Consider the following 15,431-nt stretch of genomic DNA (forward strand, 5'->3'; position numbering starts at 1 on the left):
CCGGTACTGCACTCCTCCTTCCGCGGATGGGACCCTACAGGACTCACGAGCCGGACGCACCGTTCGTCATGCGAAATAGCATCCACGTTCGAAGTAGGGAGCAGGTTGCTCCGTGTGGCTCGTCCTTGCTGGCCTTGGAGCTTTCCCTTACGCGATTCGAGTCCGTGATCTCGTCGCCGGTCGTTTGGTGGTGCCCCCCTCAATTCCTTCATTCGCTCTCGACTCCTTCTCTGAGCCTCCTCCCTACGGCGCGGGATGTCAGTTCCCCGGGGCACGGGCTAGGTCACGCGACGGAGCTGATGCTCCAAACCGACAGCGGGTCGTACCGCCTTCTGCCGTGCTACCGCGCGCACGGATGCTGCCTCGTCCGTGTGGGGCAGGGACGTCAAGGAGCAGTGCCCTTGGACTCACCCTCCTCCTTACCGGAACTGTGGTTGCCTGGCTTGGTCGTCGGCGGGGGTTAGGGTCCACGTTCTCGGGGTGTAGGGAGAGCCGTCCCTCCCTCCGTATTTGGGCTTCCGAAAGGGGGCCGTACCCCTTCCTCCCCTCACGCCCGGTCCCCTTGTCCACTTCCTGTCCGTGCCGCCTTACCTCTTTGGTGCCAGCTTGACGGCGCCGTGCCGTTCGGGTCGCCTGCGCAGTACGCAGTTGCGGGAGGAAAGGCTACTACAAGGGAGCCGAGCGGCGTGCGCACTTCTCGAGGGGACGTCCTCCTCGGTGGTCACAGCTGTTGTCGGGTCCGTCTTCCCTCCGGGAGTGAGGGAGGGATCCGTGTACGGTGCTTGCTCCCATGCCACCGTCCGAGGAGCCGAGTACAACAGCCATGGCGGGTCGGCCCGCCATGTATTGCGTGGCCCTCATGCGGCGCGTGCGCACCTTTGCGCACGTGAGTGGCGTCTGTCGCGCGCGCTCCCGCTTTTTTCGTTATTTTCTTCGCAGTTGGTGGCGGATTGACACCGGCGCCGGTGCTTGCTGTCAGGCGTATGAGCGGCGTGCAGTACCTGTGCGCGCGAGTGCGCGCACAGCAACAGCTCTGGGCCCTTGATCCAATCACCCCCAAAAACCCACCTCAAAATTTGGCCAATTTTCCCGCCAAAATAATTTCAGCAAAAATTAAATCACACTCCGTGATTGGTGCGCTGTCATACGCCCCCCATTATTTTGAGTGTACCGTAGCGGACTGGCGCTGCAGTGCAGCGAGCCCTATAGGGCCCGTGCTCCCGGCCGTTTGTCCGAACCCTCCACCTCTCCCCTACGCGTACTCTCGCGTACCGGCGCGCATCTTCGAGCCCATTGCGCTCGTCCTCTCGGTGAGGGCTTCGTCTGCGTTCTTGCCACTAACAGAGACTGCTCTTTAGTCCCTTCGGTTATTACGTGAACCATTCCTTCCTAGACCGTTGTCGCCTGCCATTTTTTCGTCATACAGTACGTACTGTCTAGTCCCAATGCGCGCAGAGACCAGCGAAGCGCCTTGCTCTTCATGGCGTCCTTCGTACTGCATCCTCCTTCGACGGTTGTGGATGGGTGTTCGTAACCCTGACCTTGCTTGTCAATATGTATTGACATGCCTCGCGTTTGTCCGCGATCGTCCGTGGGCCTATCCTTCCTGACGTTCCTTGTCTTCCAATTCCGAGAGACTTATATAACCGTAACGAAACGGTTGCGTATAGCTGTACCGGAACGGTTGACGGCCCCTTCCTCAAGACTGAACGTCCGCGTTGAGGTCCGAAGTGAGGTCCCTACCGGTGCGCGCTCGAAGTCGTTTCGCGTAGCGAGACACGAGCTCTTCTGGGACGTGAGTCCGCGCGGTCCAGGTGGGCGTGTCGTAATCCGCCCACTTCATGAGGAACTCCGGAGTTCCATCCTCCATGACCCGGTGCTTGAGCAGCCGTTCTACTGCGAACTGCGTCCCCTCCCTGACCTTGACGGCAAGGTCACTGGGTGCAGTCGTGCTCGCCCGAGGCTCGTTCGCCGGTGGGGGTGAGTACACGCAGCGGTCTGCGGAGACGCGCTCGGTCACACCATCGCGGTGGATCGTGATGGTGCGTTTGTCATTCGCGAGCACTCGGTACGGTCCGACTGCCGGTGATGCGAGTTTGTTCGACGTCTTCCCCCCGTCGGAGGGGTTCAGGTACACGTAATTACCGGGCTTAAGACGTGCGTTCATTCTTCGAACGCTCTTGTCGAAGTCGCGTTTGTATCGTGCTTGGGTCCGACGCAAGCTTCCGTAGGCTTTTTGTATTGTATCGTCCAGCGTTTTTAGGAACTCAGCTCGCTGATTCCCTCTGTCGGCAGGGGGAACGCTATCGTCGACTCTTCGAAGGGAGAAATCTGGCGGTGGCCTGCTGAGCACGAGCTCAAACGGCGTGGTGCGTGTGGTGCGATGTACGTGGGAGTTTTACGCATACGTAAGGGGCCCCACGTACACATCCCAGTCGTCTTGTTGCTCGCCTACGTAGTTGCGCAGCATTGAGGCGATCGTCCGGTTGTATCGCTCGACTTGTCCGTTCGTCTGCGGATGATATGCCGACGTATATAGGTTCGTAATCCCGAGAACCCCGCACGTGCTGTGGAAGAACTTGGCGTTGAACTGCGGTCCGTTATCCGACAGTAAGGTGCACGGGACGCCGTACTTAAATACCCAGGCGTCGCAGAACGCGACTGCGACGGTGTATGCGGTAATCGTACGTAGCGCAACGACCTGCGTGAGCTTAGTGAAGCGGTCGGTAATTACGAGCAGGAACCGTTTCCTTGCCTTCGTCTTGGGGAGCGGACCCAGAATGTCGATAGCCAGGCTCTCGAGCGGTCGAGTTGCCGGGAACAGCCTCAAACGGTTGAGGTGTTTCCGCAACTTAACCCGGTTCATCGCGCACGTCCGACACCCCCGCACCGTAGCGGCGACATCTGCGGCGAGATGGGGCCAGTAGTACTCGCGACGTAGCGCGTAGTACATACGGTTCTGGCCTGGGTGTCCCGCGATGGCCGGGTTGTGGCACATGCGAAGGAGCCTGGCGCGGAGCGTCCGAGGTACCACCACCTGTACGATATCAGGGTCGAAGGGGTGTCTCCGCTTGAGCACCCCCTGGTGGTCCTCGAAGAACGCGGAGTCCCGGGACTCTGACTGTCGTGCCAAAACAGTTTGGCAGAAGTCATCCACGCGTTGCTCCTCGGCGATCTCCTCAAACGTAAGAGGGGCCGGTAGGTCGTCCTGCGGAGGAGCGACCGTGGAGGCCGGCGCCCCGACCTCCGGTTCTTCGGCGCGCTCGAGATCAACGGCGTCAAACTCGGCGTTCTCCTCCCAGAACGGACTGGGTCCTTGGAGAGCGGGGGCTTCGTCGTCGCCCCTTGGTTCGTCGCGCGTTCGGACGCGCGACCTTCTTCGTGGTCCAGCTTGGCTTGGCGTCGTCGCGAAGACGTGTTCAACCTTGTGGTCGCAATTTTCGGTACAGACGTGGTCCGCCAGCTCGTTCGACACGTCTCGAACGGTCGTACCCGCGTCGAAGGTGGGAATGTCGTCATCCACTTCGACGGCCGGGCGGGGGTCGCCGGCGACTCTTGGCGACACGAGGCGTGACAAGTCGTCCGGTACTTGGTGCACGCGCCCGGGGCGGTACCGGATGGTGAAATCGTATTCAGCCAGATGTAGCCGCCACCGGGTGAGTCTTCCAGAACTCTCCGTGAGGGACATGAGCCACCTCAGCGCGTCGTGATCATTCCGGACGGTGAACTTCGTGCCTACAACGTACGGCCGTAGTGTGCGGACGGCCCACACTACGGCAAAGCACTCACGCTCCGTAGCGCTGTAGTTGCGCTCACTATCGGCCAGTAAGTACGAACAATACCCGACGGGTCGCCAATCGTTTGGCTAGTCGTGCTCTTGGAGCAACGTGCAGCCCAACTGGTAGGCGCTCGCATCCGTGTCGATCTTGTACCGACGGCCGTATTGTGGAAGGACGAGGATCGGCGGAGCGATCATGGACTTTTTTTGGTTCTCGAACGCCTCCCGTTGCGCCTCCGTAGGATTGTAGAAGTCAGGATCCGAATCCTTACGCGTCATGTCGGTCAGAGGACGGGCTATCTTCGCGAACCCCTTAACGAATCGGCGGTATACGTGGCACGCCCCGAGGAACGATCGCACTTGCGTCAGCGTCCTCGGGAACGTGAAGGTCTTGAAGGCGTGGGCCGCCGTATCAGCCACACTTAACTTACCTGGGGAAGTGACGTGCCCCAGGTAGTGTACATTCGGTTGAAAGAAGCTACACTTCTTGAGCTTGAGGGAGATTCCGGCACTCCGCAGCAAGCTCAAGACAATGTCGAGATGATTTGCGTGTTCTCCGTGCGTACGTGAGAACAAGATGACATCATCCAGGTACACGAGGCATATTTGCCAACGTACGCCAGATAGGATGATGTCGAGTGCGCGTTGGAAGGTGGCCGGTGCCCCTTTTAGTCCGAACGGCATGCGCAAGTGGCGAAACGTGCCCATGTGCGTAGTAAACGTGGTCTTATCCCGGTCTTCCGGAGCGACCGGGATCTGCCAATAACCGGAATTGCAGTCCAACGTGGTGAAGAAGGCTGCGTCTCCAAGCGAGTCGATGCAGTCGTCCATCCGAGGCAGCGGATACGAATCCGCTGCAGTCTTCGCGTTGAGACGCCGGTAGTTCACGCAGAACCGAAGAGATCCGTCTTTCTTCGGTACGAGCACCACCGGGGACGCCCAATCGGTGCTCGCGGGTTCGATAACCCCTGCGTTCAACATCTTGTTGACCTCCTTCGCGACCATTTCGCGCATCACGGGCCCCTTACGGTAGGGCATCGAACGTATCGGCTTCGTACCCGGTTCGAGAGGAATGCGGTGTTCCGTCGCTCGTATAGTTCCGAGCGCACTGCTCCACAGGCTCGAGTGCTTATGGAGCATCTCGAGTACGTGGCCACGAAGCTTGTCATCGTCGATGTATGACAAGTCGATTTCTTTTCCCAATCCATCGGTGGATTTCGGGATCCTTTTTCTGCGGGGGTACAGTACCCTCCGCCGTCGGTTGGTCTTGAGGTGGCCGTTCGTCCGTGACAACCCCTTTCTTCACGACGGTCGTCCGTTCGTCGGAGCTCAGTCGTCCAGCTCCGGCCTTCCCGACTTGATCGGTCAAGTCGGTCAGGTGTAGCGCCTGCGCGATCCCCTCGGCAACGGTCCCTTCGGGCGTGAGGATCGCGACGGGGTTGCGCTTCGCGTATCCCACGATGGTGTGCTTCGGAAGCCGCCTTTCCCGTCGCGAAAAGTTCGGGACGATGACGTCGAAGGTCTGATTCGGCAGAACCTCAGCGACGCCATTCGTCAACCTCACTCCATGTCGGTGTCGGAGTGAGGGCTTTGGTTCCAGAAACACGAGGCCCCTCCCCGCGGTGGTGACGCGCACTCGGGCTTGCGACATCGCGGGGATGGTAACCCGGCGGGCGAGTCGGATCGCCTGCGGGGCCTCATCCCGTACATCCAGCCGGCTCGTTTGGCGTCCGTGTCGCCTTGTAGGGGGAGTCGGCTCCCCCTTTCCGTCGACGATGGCTACGGAGCCACCGTGTCGAAGTTCGAGCTTCTGTCCGTCGATGTCGATGCTACGTACGTGGGCATCGATGAACGCCGTGCCGAGAAGAACGGGAACGGCAAGCTGTTCCGCCACCACGAACGGTATTCGGAACGTCGTGTTCCGCAAACGGACTGCAAGGCGGACGACCGCCGTAAGTCGAAGCGGGTTACTGTTCGCGGCAGCCAGTCGGGGTAATGGCGCGTCCCGTATTACGAAGCGGGTCCAGTCGGGAGGGAGGTCCGCCTTCCTCACTAAGTTGTAGCCCGAACACGTATCGACAGCGATCGTGTGGGGCTTGAACGCGTTACCTTCGGTGGCCATGGAGCCAAGGACGTTATATATCTTGGACGTCATGAGGCATACAATGCCGTCGACCATCTTGGGCGCAACCCGTTCGGCGAGATCGTTCCGCCGAGGTCGTCGCCTTCGGTTCTGGCCCCTCCTGCGTTTCCTTCTACCTGAGTCGTGGGGCTTCCGCGTCTCCGTGATGCCCCCTCTGGTGCTTGAGTCCGTAGGTGGCGTACATTTCGTCGGCTCCCTTGGCCTCACAGGAGTCTGGAGGTCGACCTGTTCTTTTCGGTCGTCGGTACTCCCGTCCTTTTCATTACCCATCACCGGTACTACGGGCGTCCCGGTGCTGTCCTCTCCTAACGTCGGGCTTACGGAGGCCTCGACGATCGCTCCCGCCTGTATCGGCATTGCAGGGGCTACGGTGCTCGCTTCCGGTGGCGAGGGGTGTATTATCGGACAATACCCCCCGTGACCTAGGCGAGCACGTGGGGACCGGTCGAGTTCGTGGGGACAAGACGGCTCACGCGACCGCGTGGACGTAACCGTCTTTACCTTTTTTTTCGAACTACCGGTGCTATCGGAGCTACCTTCCTGGCTATCGGCGGCCAGGTCTTCTTCTGCTCCTCGGTCCCGTGGGTCGGGACGTCTCACCCACTGCGGCACCACGTTATCGGCGAAGTATTCGGGTACTTCTAGACCTTGACCTGCGACGTCCGGGCGTCGCAGGATATGGGGGACAGGGAGAACCGGTTCTCCTTCGTGACCCTCCTCGGGTAGGGGATGCCGACCCTCTACCCAATCTTGCAAGTACATGATCGCATTCTGTACCTGTTGAGGTAACCGAGAACGGTCCCGGTCACCTCCCCTTCCTTGACGGGGATACCTTGTGTCCGCCTGGCGGTAATCGGGTCGATCACGACGATCGAGTTCGTTACGGCGATACCCACCTCCACGTGGGGCGAAGCGTGCGCCCCCACCCGAAAGATTCGGGTAACCTTGACGCGGGGGACGGCCCTCGCCGACCGACTGCCGGAGGAGGTTACGTGCACCGGGGCGCGTCTCCATCTGGTATCGGTAGTTCCTGTACGCCGTGAACATACGTTGTTCCGGCGACAGGAACGGGCAGGCGTACATGACGTGCCCATACGTACGGCACAGCCAGCACACGTACGCGCTGCAATCCGTTGAGGCGAAGGTCGCCGCGTTGTGCGCCTCATCGGTGAGGAGGGGTACGCGAGGGGCTTCGGCTCCTGCATCTGGATTCGAGATGTCGAGCTCTGCGACCCGGGGGTCCGTACCCCTTGCCACTCTTGGAGTGTGCGCGAAGGCGGTCGCGTAACTGGATGTCATTCCGGTCGACATCGGCGTGGGAGGTCGTCCTCCCACGGGCCCCGTTCCTTGCGTAATGAGGATAGGGTCAGCCTGCCCTTCATCCTCCCCGACATGGAGGGTAGAAGCGGGCGAACTTGTTGCGGCGGACTTCGTAGTCCTGCCAGCCTTCCCTGCCGGTTTCGGGTCCGGCAGAGGTAACCCGCGCCGAGCGCGGTACGCAGTCCCTTCCGCCGTAGCGATGCGGCGGATAGTCGGTAGATCGGTCTTCTGGCTGCTTGGCAGCCGCTGAACGGTCTCGGAAACTGCGGCACGGGTCGCAGGTGCGAGTCCCCGCACGAAGTAGTGCGCGAGGGACTGTTCGGAGAACACTGCCGTGCACCGGAACGCGGCAGTTTCTAACCGGTCCGCAAAGGTGCTCTCCGTTTCGTGGGGTTACTGTCTCGCCGTAGCGACAGTGTCGTACGCTTCACCTAACAAGTCGTCCGTCAGGTAGCGTTTCAAGAGTTGATTTACGAGCCCCGGCCAGCTCACGTCGTCGTGGAGCTGGCCGGCGCGGAGGCCACGCATCGTATAACTCGTATACAGGCGCTCTGCGTCGCGCGCTAAGAATTGCGCGAGAACTCGTACCGCAACACCTTCCGTCAGGTGTTGCGAGTTGAAGGTTATCCGGATATTCTTCAAGAACGGCAGCAGCTGGATCGGGTCCGTACCGTCGAAGCTACGCATCATGGGCCGGATCCCACGACAGCGTTGTACGTATTTTGCGATCCGTCCCGCATCACCCGAGGTAACGATCCTCGAGGTGTTATCCAAGCGGTACATACGATAGTCAGCGACGGCGCTGAACTCTTGGATCATCGTATGTACCGGCTCGAGTCCGGGTTCAGCGGGACCCAGCGTGCCGAACGGGGTAACGGGTAACGTACGGACGTCTATCGGACCGGGTCGCGCGGTGTGGTCCACCGGCGGGTAGCTGCCCCAGCGGGGATCGACGGAGAACATGGGTTCTCCGGATCCGCGAGCGGCTACTCCACGATCCGGGTCGTTACGACACGGCACCCGTCCCGTCTGCCACATGTTTCCGGGGACATGTAGCAGAGCTTGGGACTCGGACGCGACGTTGGCGTCCATCGGAGGTCGTCTTTCTCCTGCGTCCCGACTGGGGTCGGCCACAGTTGGGCACCATCCTTGCGGGGCGGAAGCGTCCGGAGGTACAGCACCACTGGGCCCTCTCGTGGGGGCACCGGGCAGCCTTGCGGCCATGGTACGTTCCAGGTCACGGGCACGCTGCTGCGTGGACTCCAGCTCAGCGGTGAAATGCGCGAAGGCACCAAGTTGCTCCGCCGAGGGGGGTTGACAAGCGTCAAGACGTCTCGACGAGGTTGGCCTCGCGGGACGACCTTTCCCATACGTAGCGGGGTTCTCTGGACGCGAGTCTTCGACGAGCACCAGTCGCGATTGCAACTGGTCGACCAGTGCTCGGAGATTCTCCAGCGACTGGGTGACGCGGTCGAGCCTCCCCTCGCGGATGGATCGGAGCTCGTCCATGCAGCGCGAATAGACGGCGTCCGTAACGTCGATGCGGAGGGAAGTACGGACTTCCTCGATGTAGTCTGCGATGCGGTCGAACATCGCCGCCGCTTGTCCTTCGGGGTACTCGGGCAACGGTTCGCGGTCTCGGAGACCAGCGTCGCAGTCGCCGTACGGCGGTGATGGGGCGTGCATAGCGGCCGCCCTCGGATCCGCCGGTTCGAAGCGGATCGAGGGGGCGTATTCTTGACTCCTCTCGACGCGTACGGACGCGGAGGAAAAAGAAAGTCTTCTCGGAAAGATCTCGGGGTCTTCTAGGTCGGGAGACCACTGTAGCATAAACACCCCTAAACGGATAGGGATGTATGCTTAGTCCTGGAAGACCCGTACGTACGAGAAGACGGGGGAAGTCGGACCAGATAGCGAAACCGGAGCACGGGCCCGGGTAGCGTGGTAGAGCGGGATCGGGGGGGAGGACGCGCACACGCGCGGGCCGATCTACGCCTCGACGCCCCGGAGCAGCGCTGGGTTACGTTCCAGCGCTGACGGGCGGAGGTGGATCTAGGCTCGCTCACGTGCTCGCGCGTCCTCTACCCGCGCTCGGTCTCGCCTTAAGGTAGCTAACCGAAGCTTCCTTAGGATAAGCTGGGAGTCATACCTAGGCGGTAGGTCGTGGACAAGTCCGTCCTTGTCCCCTTCACCGCCGCCGGTCCGCTCCGTCATTTAATGTACAATTAGTCTATCGTAACTTAGTACAGTACGTACTGTACTATGGGGCACTACTGTAGTCGGCACTGTCAGCCGACGTGGCTGACTGTATACGTGTCATACACGTATAGTACACGTGGGGGCGCGTGCCCCCGTACACGTGTGGTACCGGCTGTCTGTAAGGTTCGTGCCTTACAGAGCCGGATCCAATTTCTAATCTAATTCTTTTGTAGTTATACTACACTCCGGGTGAGGGTCCATTCTATCAATCCCGGGTACGGCGCCGATCTGATCAGCGATATTAAAGCTTGAGTCCGGAACGGTTTCACGGCGCGGCGCCGGCGGCGGTACCGCGCCTCCCGTTTCGGTAAATGTCGTGGCCAGACGGATGGCCACGGCGGGGCTAATAGCTCTCTTTAGAGCCAATGCGGTCGGACATTCGTCCTCCTCCGCGGCGAGCGCTGCCACCACCTCGTCGCGTACGAGGGGGGCGATCTTCTCGTCCAGCAGGGCGCGGAGCGCGGTGTGCGCATGCTCCGCCACCAGTCTTGGTGCCGTTCGGTCGAGGCAAACCTGGACGGCCTGAGGTAGTTCCTCAGCGAGGAAATCCTCCATCCAGGCTTGTAGTCGCGGGAGTAACACGCCGTACAGTACTTGTACGCGGTTCCCCCCACCGGCCGGTAGCCCGGCGGTGGTGTCCGAAACGGAAGGGGTCTTCTGGCCCCTGGTAGACGGCGGGCGAACCAGGGCTTCCAGATTGTCGATCCGGGGGCGTTGTGCGCCCCACTGCAGGTACTTGCTCGCCCGGAGGCGGTATCTTCTCCGGCGGAATCCGCACGGTTCATCGTCGATGATCACTGGCGATCGACGCGGTGATTTTCAACCTCTTTCAATCCGATTGGTAATTGCTCGCGCTGGTGAGCCAGTGCGGGCTCAACCTCTGTAGTTATACCCTCTACAAGAGTACCAAAATGTGGTATAACTACCTTCGTCCCGACCACTCGGAAACGAGGGGGGTTAGAGGTAAGGGAGCGCGCGCCGCTGGGTAACCCACGCGCGAACGCAGACCGTACGGATGGACTCGAAAAGAGGGAAGGCTCACGTGGCCGGTGACGCGCAGCCAGTCGGTAGTGTTAGATCCGGACGGCCGGTCACGGGTTAGAAGCCTGAGACTAAAAGGGAAACCGGAACGGGATAGCAATTAGCCGTAAAGGGAGGGGAGGCGAGTCTGCCTCCCGTTTACTGGAACGGGGCAGGTGCCCCCGGTCTTAACCCCTAAGTGGGACGCCAGGACACCTGTCCTGCTACAGTAGCTGTTACTTACTGTATACCAGCTACTGTGCTAAACTGGCTAATTTGTGCCATTAACTACTATTTACTAGTTAGCCACCGTACGGATTATACACGTGTGCCCGTGGCCACGGTCCCGGCTAACGGTTGTGCCACGTGTTACCCGTAGCCACGCCCGCTGTTACCGGCTGTCCCACGTCGGACCCTTAGGGTACTACTGTACACGGCGACGGGCGCCTGTACGCCTGCTCGCTGCAGTAGCACCCGCCCTCCCGCGCGGTTATCATCTCGCCGGGGGGTTGTGGTGCGGAATTGTACTACAACGGTTTATGGGTTCCCAGGCCAGTTGCACTAAGGGTTTCGTTAATGAACGATATTGTCTCTTTTGCATTGTAACCGCGATCAGCGGCAAAAATGGCATCAGCCATGGGGGCTATGGCTCCCCTAGTTGGAGCCCCTCCCACGAACCTCAGCAGCCTTTCCCAAACGTCAACAATTTTCTCTCGAGGCCTCGAGTAATGGCATGCCAGAATTAATGGATTGAGCGCAGAGCACAGTGCATTGCTCACGGGACCCAGTGCTTTAGAATGGTTGGTGAGTTGCTGTAAATTAGTGTACTGTGTGACAGCTCTAGAGCAAAGCCGAAGGTGATCATCATTGTAGTATAACCCGCCCTGGGGCTTTATTTTAGATTAGATCAACTCAGAATCGGATCGGTTACTGTAGGGCTCGATGCTCTACAGTACCACCACGTGTACCCCTAAGTACAGGGGGCGCACGTGTACACATGTACGCGCGAGACCGAAGAGCGCGCACACACGTGTACTGTCAGCCCCGATGGCTGACAGTATTACAGTGTCGACCGACCGCCACAGTACGTCGCTACAGTACATCGGTACTGTACTATTATGATAGGTTATTATGTACCTTAAATATGGCGCGGACCGGCGGCGGTGGAGGAGGAGAAGCACGGACTTGTCACCCACCGACAATCAAGGTCCGTCTTCCAGCTTACTTAACACGCGCGATCCGTCTTTGCTAGCGTCAAACGGGACAAAGCGGGTAGGGGACACACGCGTACGCGAGCGAGCCTAGATCCGCCTCCGCCCGTCAGCGCTGGTACGTTACCCAGCGCTGCTCCGGGGCGTCGAGGCGTGGATCGGCCCGCGCGTACGCTCGTCCCCGACCGTCCCGCTCTACCACGCTACCAGAGCCCGCTTCCCTGTCTCGTTGGCTGTGTGTTCTCCCTGTCTTCTCCCCCGAAGGGTCTACGTCGAGCTAAAGCATACAACCCTCTACGTCAGGGGGGTCTTTATGCTACAATCATCCAGCGAGAAAAGCGTTGCACCAGGTATATATAAAAGGCGTCGGTTCACCGCAGCACACTTTTGTTCCATTTCTGTGATAAGCGCGTGGCCCCGTGGTGGCTTGTTAACCCATCCCATCGTAGTGTACTCGACCCGTGCTCTTTTCTGTTTTGTGCAGCTCAAAGCTGACCAAACGTCCTTGTGGCGGTCAGCAGCAACACCCATCTGAAAAAACTGCTGTTTTTGCGAGACGATACCGTGGTGACTGACTCACCGTATGAAGAGCACTGTACGTGCTGCGCATTAATAGCCATAAACTCTGAGAGTTCAACGGCGGTTCTATTACGAGACACCGGCACCCGATTTATTGCTTCCCGGACCTTTTCGAGCACACTATTCGGCAACGGAGCTTTGAATAGTTCCAGTCGACTCGGAACGAATGCATCGATATTCCCCAAATGAAGATTCTGACCATCATAATCTGCACCTCGCACTTCTTCGCAAATATTGCTGAGAACTGCATTGGCCTCCTTCAGAAAGAGTGGGGCGAGCTTCTCATCGACATTATCCACAGCTATTTCAACTTTCGCAAAAGCAGAAAAATACTCCCAGCCAGGAAGTGCTGCCCGCCTTTGTGCCCTCGACCTAGCGTCTTCGGTGTCACCAAAGACGTGTTGATTGGACGGAATGGAAACGGAATCATCATTATCTATGGTACATCCATGAGCCCGTAAAGGTTCTGCATCTTCCCCCATAAATATGCCGGACAAATAGTCTTCGATAACATTTTGAGCTGCATTCACAGCCGAACTATCTCTCTGAACTGCTGAGGAGGTAGAATTTTGGATAGCAGCCAATTCTTCTTCGTGATTCTGGCATCAGACGAAATGCTTTCACCATCAGAACATGACACTTCTTGCATATCGGCAAGTTATTGTGAGAAAGAACGATCTCCCTCTTTGATTGACGGGCTTCGTGGAGCCTCATTCGCGTTTTGTAGCGGCTGGAGGGCGGGTGGAGTTTCAGGCACTTCAATATGAACAGAATCTAGAGTACTAAAATGGCCAGTTTTGTTCCTGACCACCCATTGGGGGTTCTATATGACAGCTATTGCCAATGAAATTATTTCCATTTTCAAATTTCGATCGTTCCGCCTGATGAGACATTGCCCCGCAGACAGCATTAGCAACGTGTTCGTCTTCAGAAGAGGAGTGGTTGAAACCATGGTCACTTCCGAGAACAGGGTCAGCAGGGACTACAGCTTTCGATTGCTGATTAGTGCTGTAGGCGTTGTTTGACATATTGTTACTGGGGGAAACGTGATGGGGACGACAGAATAGGATGGAGACGACAGAATAGGATGGAGACAACGGAAGTTTGTAAATGGATGGACCGGGTGATTGTAGAGCGACAAAAGGTAGAAGGATTCTCGGGGGAGCGGCAGAACTTTGAGAGCTGGAAGGGGTGAGAAAGTGAGGTCACCTAGGTCTGAGTGTCCTTCAGTGATGATCGGAGAGAAAAAAGTGATATTTTGCAGTGATTCTGAGCGACATCACTCGTTTTGCGTGCACAGTAGTGATGATCACAACACTGTTGTGAATGTTCACTGCACTGTGGTGAATGTTCACATCACTGAAGTGATCACTCACTCAAATTCAAGTGATGAAATCACCAAAAAACATCACTTTTTCTACCTGCTGGTCACCATCCCTCACCATTTCTGAGTGATTGAAAAATCATCACTCTGGGAGCATAGGGATAGCGGCTTGAGAATCGCAGTTTACTGGGCGCGTCGACTGAGTGGAATCTTCTGCAGCGTACAAAAGAGGGAAATAGGTGATTTTGTCTTCAGGAAAGGTCTGTGTTCAGGAAGCGTCAGTGGGCGCGAAGCGCAGCCTGATGCGCGCCACTACTTCGCTCATGGCGATGCTATCGGCATGAGACATGCATGCATGGGACGTATGCACGGGTTGACGATGAATAGGTAGGATACTGTACCCAGGGTACAAGATGGTACAGGATGGACATGGATACATGCCGTTTCGAAGCAATGCAGGCCTGTTGCGTGGTGAAGGCCTCCAGCTGTTGAAGGTGGTGTGGAAACGAGCCAATTGCTGCGCAATGGCAGTGGCAATCGGTAGCTCAGGCACGTGCCTCAGGAGGCACGGTGCCCTTCTCTAGCCAGATCTTGAGATATAGAGAGAGAGACGACGGGCGCATACGTATCATGGTATGGTATGGGAATGAGAGGCGTTCGTTGAAGAGATGGTGCGAGATGCACGGTTCTGTATCAAAAAAAAAACAAGTGCAACTCAATGACAGAAAAAAGTAGAGGATGGGTGCCAAGTATGTAACATGTTAGGCTACGGCGCGTCGCTCTCTCCTGTCTCGGCCGCCGGCTTCAACAAGAGCAACAAGGGCAAAAAAGGCAACAGGCACTGTCGTTGTTGAATTATGTACACGTCAATAGTTTGTTTTTATGTTCCCCCAACCGCGGGGGGAAGAGATTCAGAACTGTTAGCGAAAAAACCTGACACTACTATATACACACACGAGGTTGCGACAGAGAAAAAATTAGACGAAACGTCGCAAGGGGCAGGTATCACCGATTCAAACCCGGGACGACCTGGGGCTGCTCCATATCCTCATCGTCCTTGATCCTAACAAAGCGTCCCTTCACGCGGGGCCGTGCATCGGCGAGCTTCTTGCGGCAGTCGTAGCGAATAAGTTTTCCAAACCTGCGCTCTCTGCGCTTTTGCCTAAACCTGACCAACGCAGCCTCCCTGGTCTTCTTCTTAAACTCGCGAATGAGCTCCTGCTTCTCGTGCTCGATACGATCCTTTCGCTCTGCCTAATTCTCGGGCTTGACGGCGCCCTGGGGGCGGTGTTGCATGTGCGCGGCATGGGCGGGCGGCATGACCATGCCTTGAGGGAAGCCCGGGTGCTGGGGACCGGCAAACATGACCATGCCTTGCGGGGCATACATGGGCCCGGGGGCGGAGGGCATCACCATTTGCGGGTGCTGACCGATCATGAACATGCCGTGCGGGTGCTGGTGGGGGTGCGACGGGAGGAAGAAGGGGTGCTGGATCGGGTGCTGGACGGGAGCAGCAGCAGAGGCGGCGGCGGCGGAAGCGGCGGCGGCGGGGTGCGGCTGGACAGTTCCTTGGTCCTTGGGGTCGGAGGAGGAGACGGTGAGTGGAGATTGTGGAGAGACCGGGGAGGAGTTGGAGGGGACCTTTGCGTAGCCGCTGTTTGGCGAGACGTGTCGTTGTTGGTGGTGTGCGGAGTGCGGAAGCGGGGAGGAGGATGTGGCGGGGGAGGCGAGGGAGGCGGGAGGCAAGTGCTTGTCTTGGTGGGGGCGGTGGTGGTCGGCGGGGTCAGCGGCGGGGGA

Source organism: Chondrus crispus, genomic scaffold (genome assembly GCF_000350225.1).
Source record: "Chondrus crispus Stackhouse genomic scaffold, scaffold_2, whole genome shotgun sequence".
NCBI classification, from domain to species: Eukaryota; Rhodophyta; class Florideophyceae; order Gigartinales; family Gigartinaceae; genus Chondrus; species Chondrus crispus.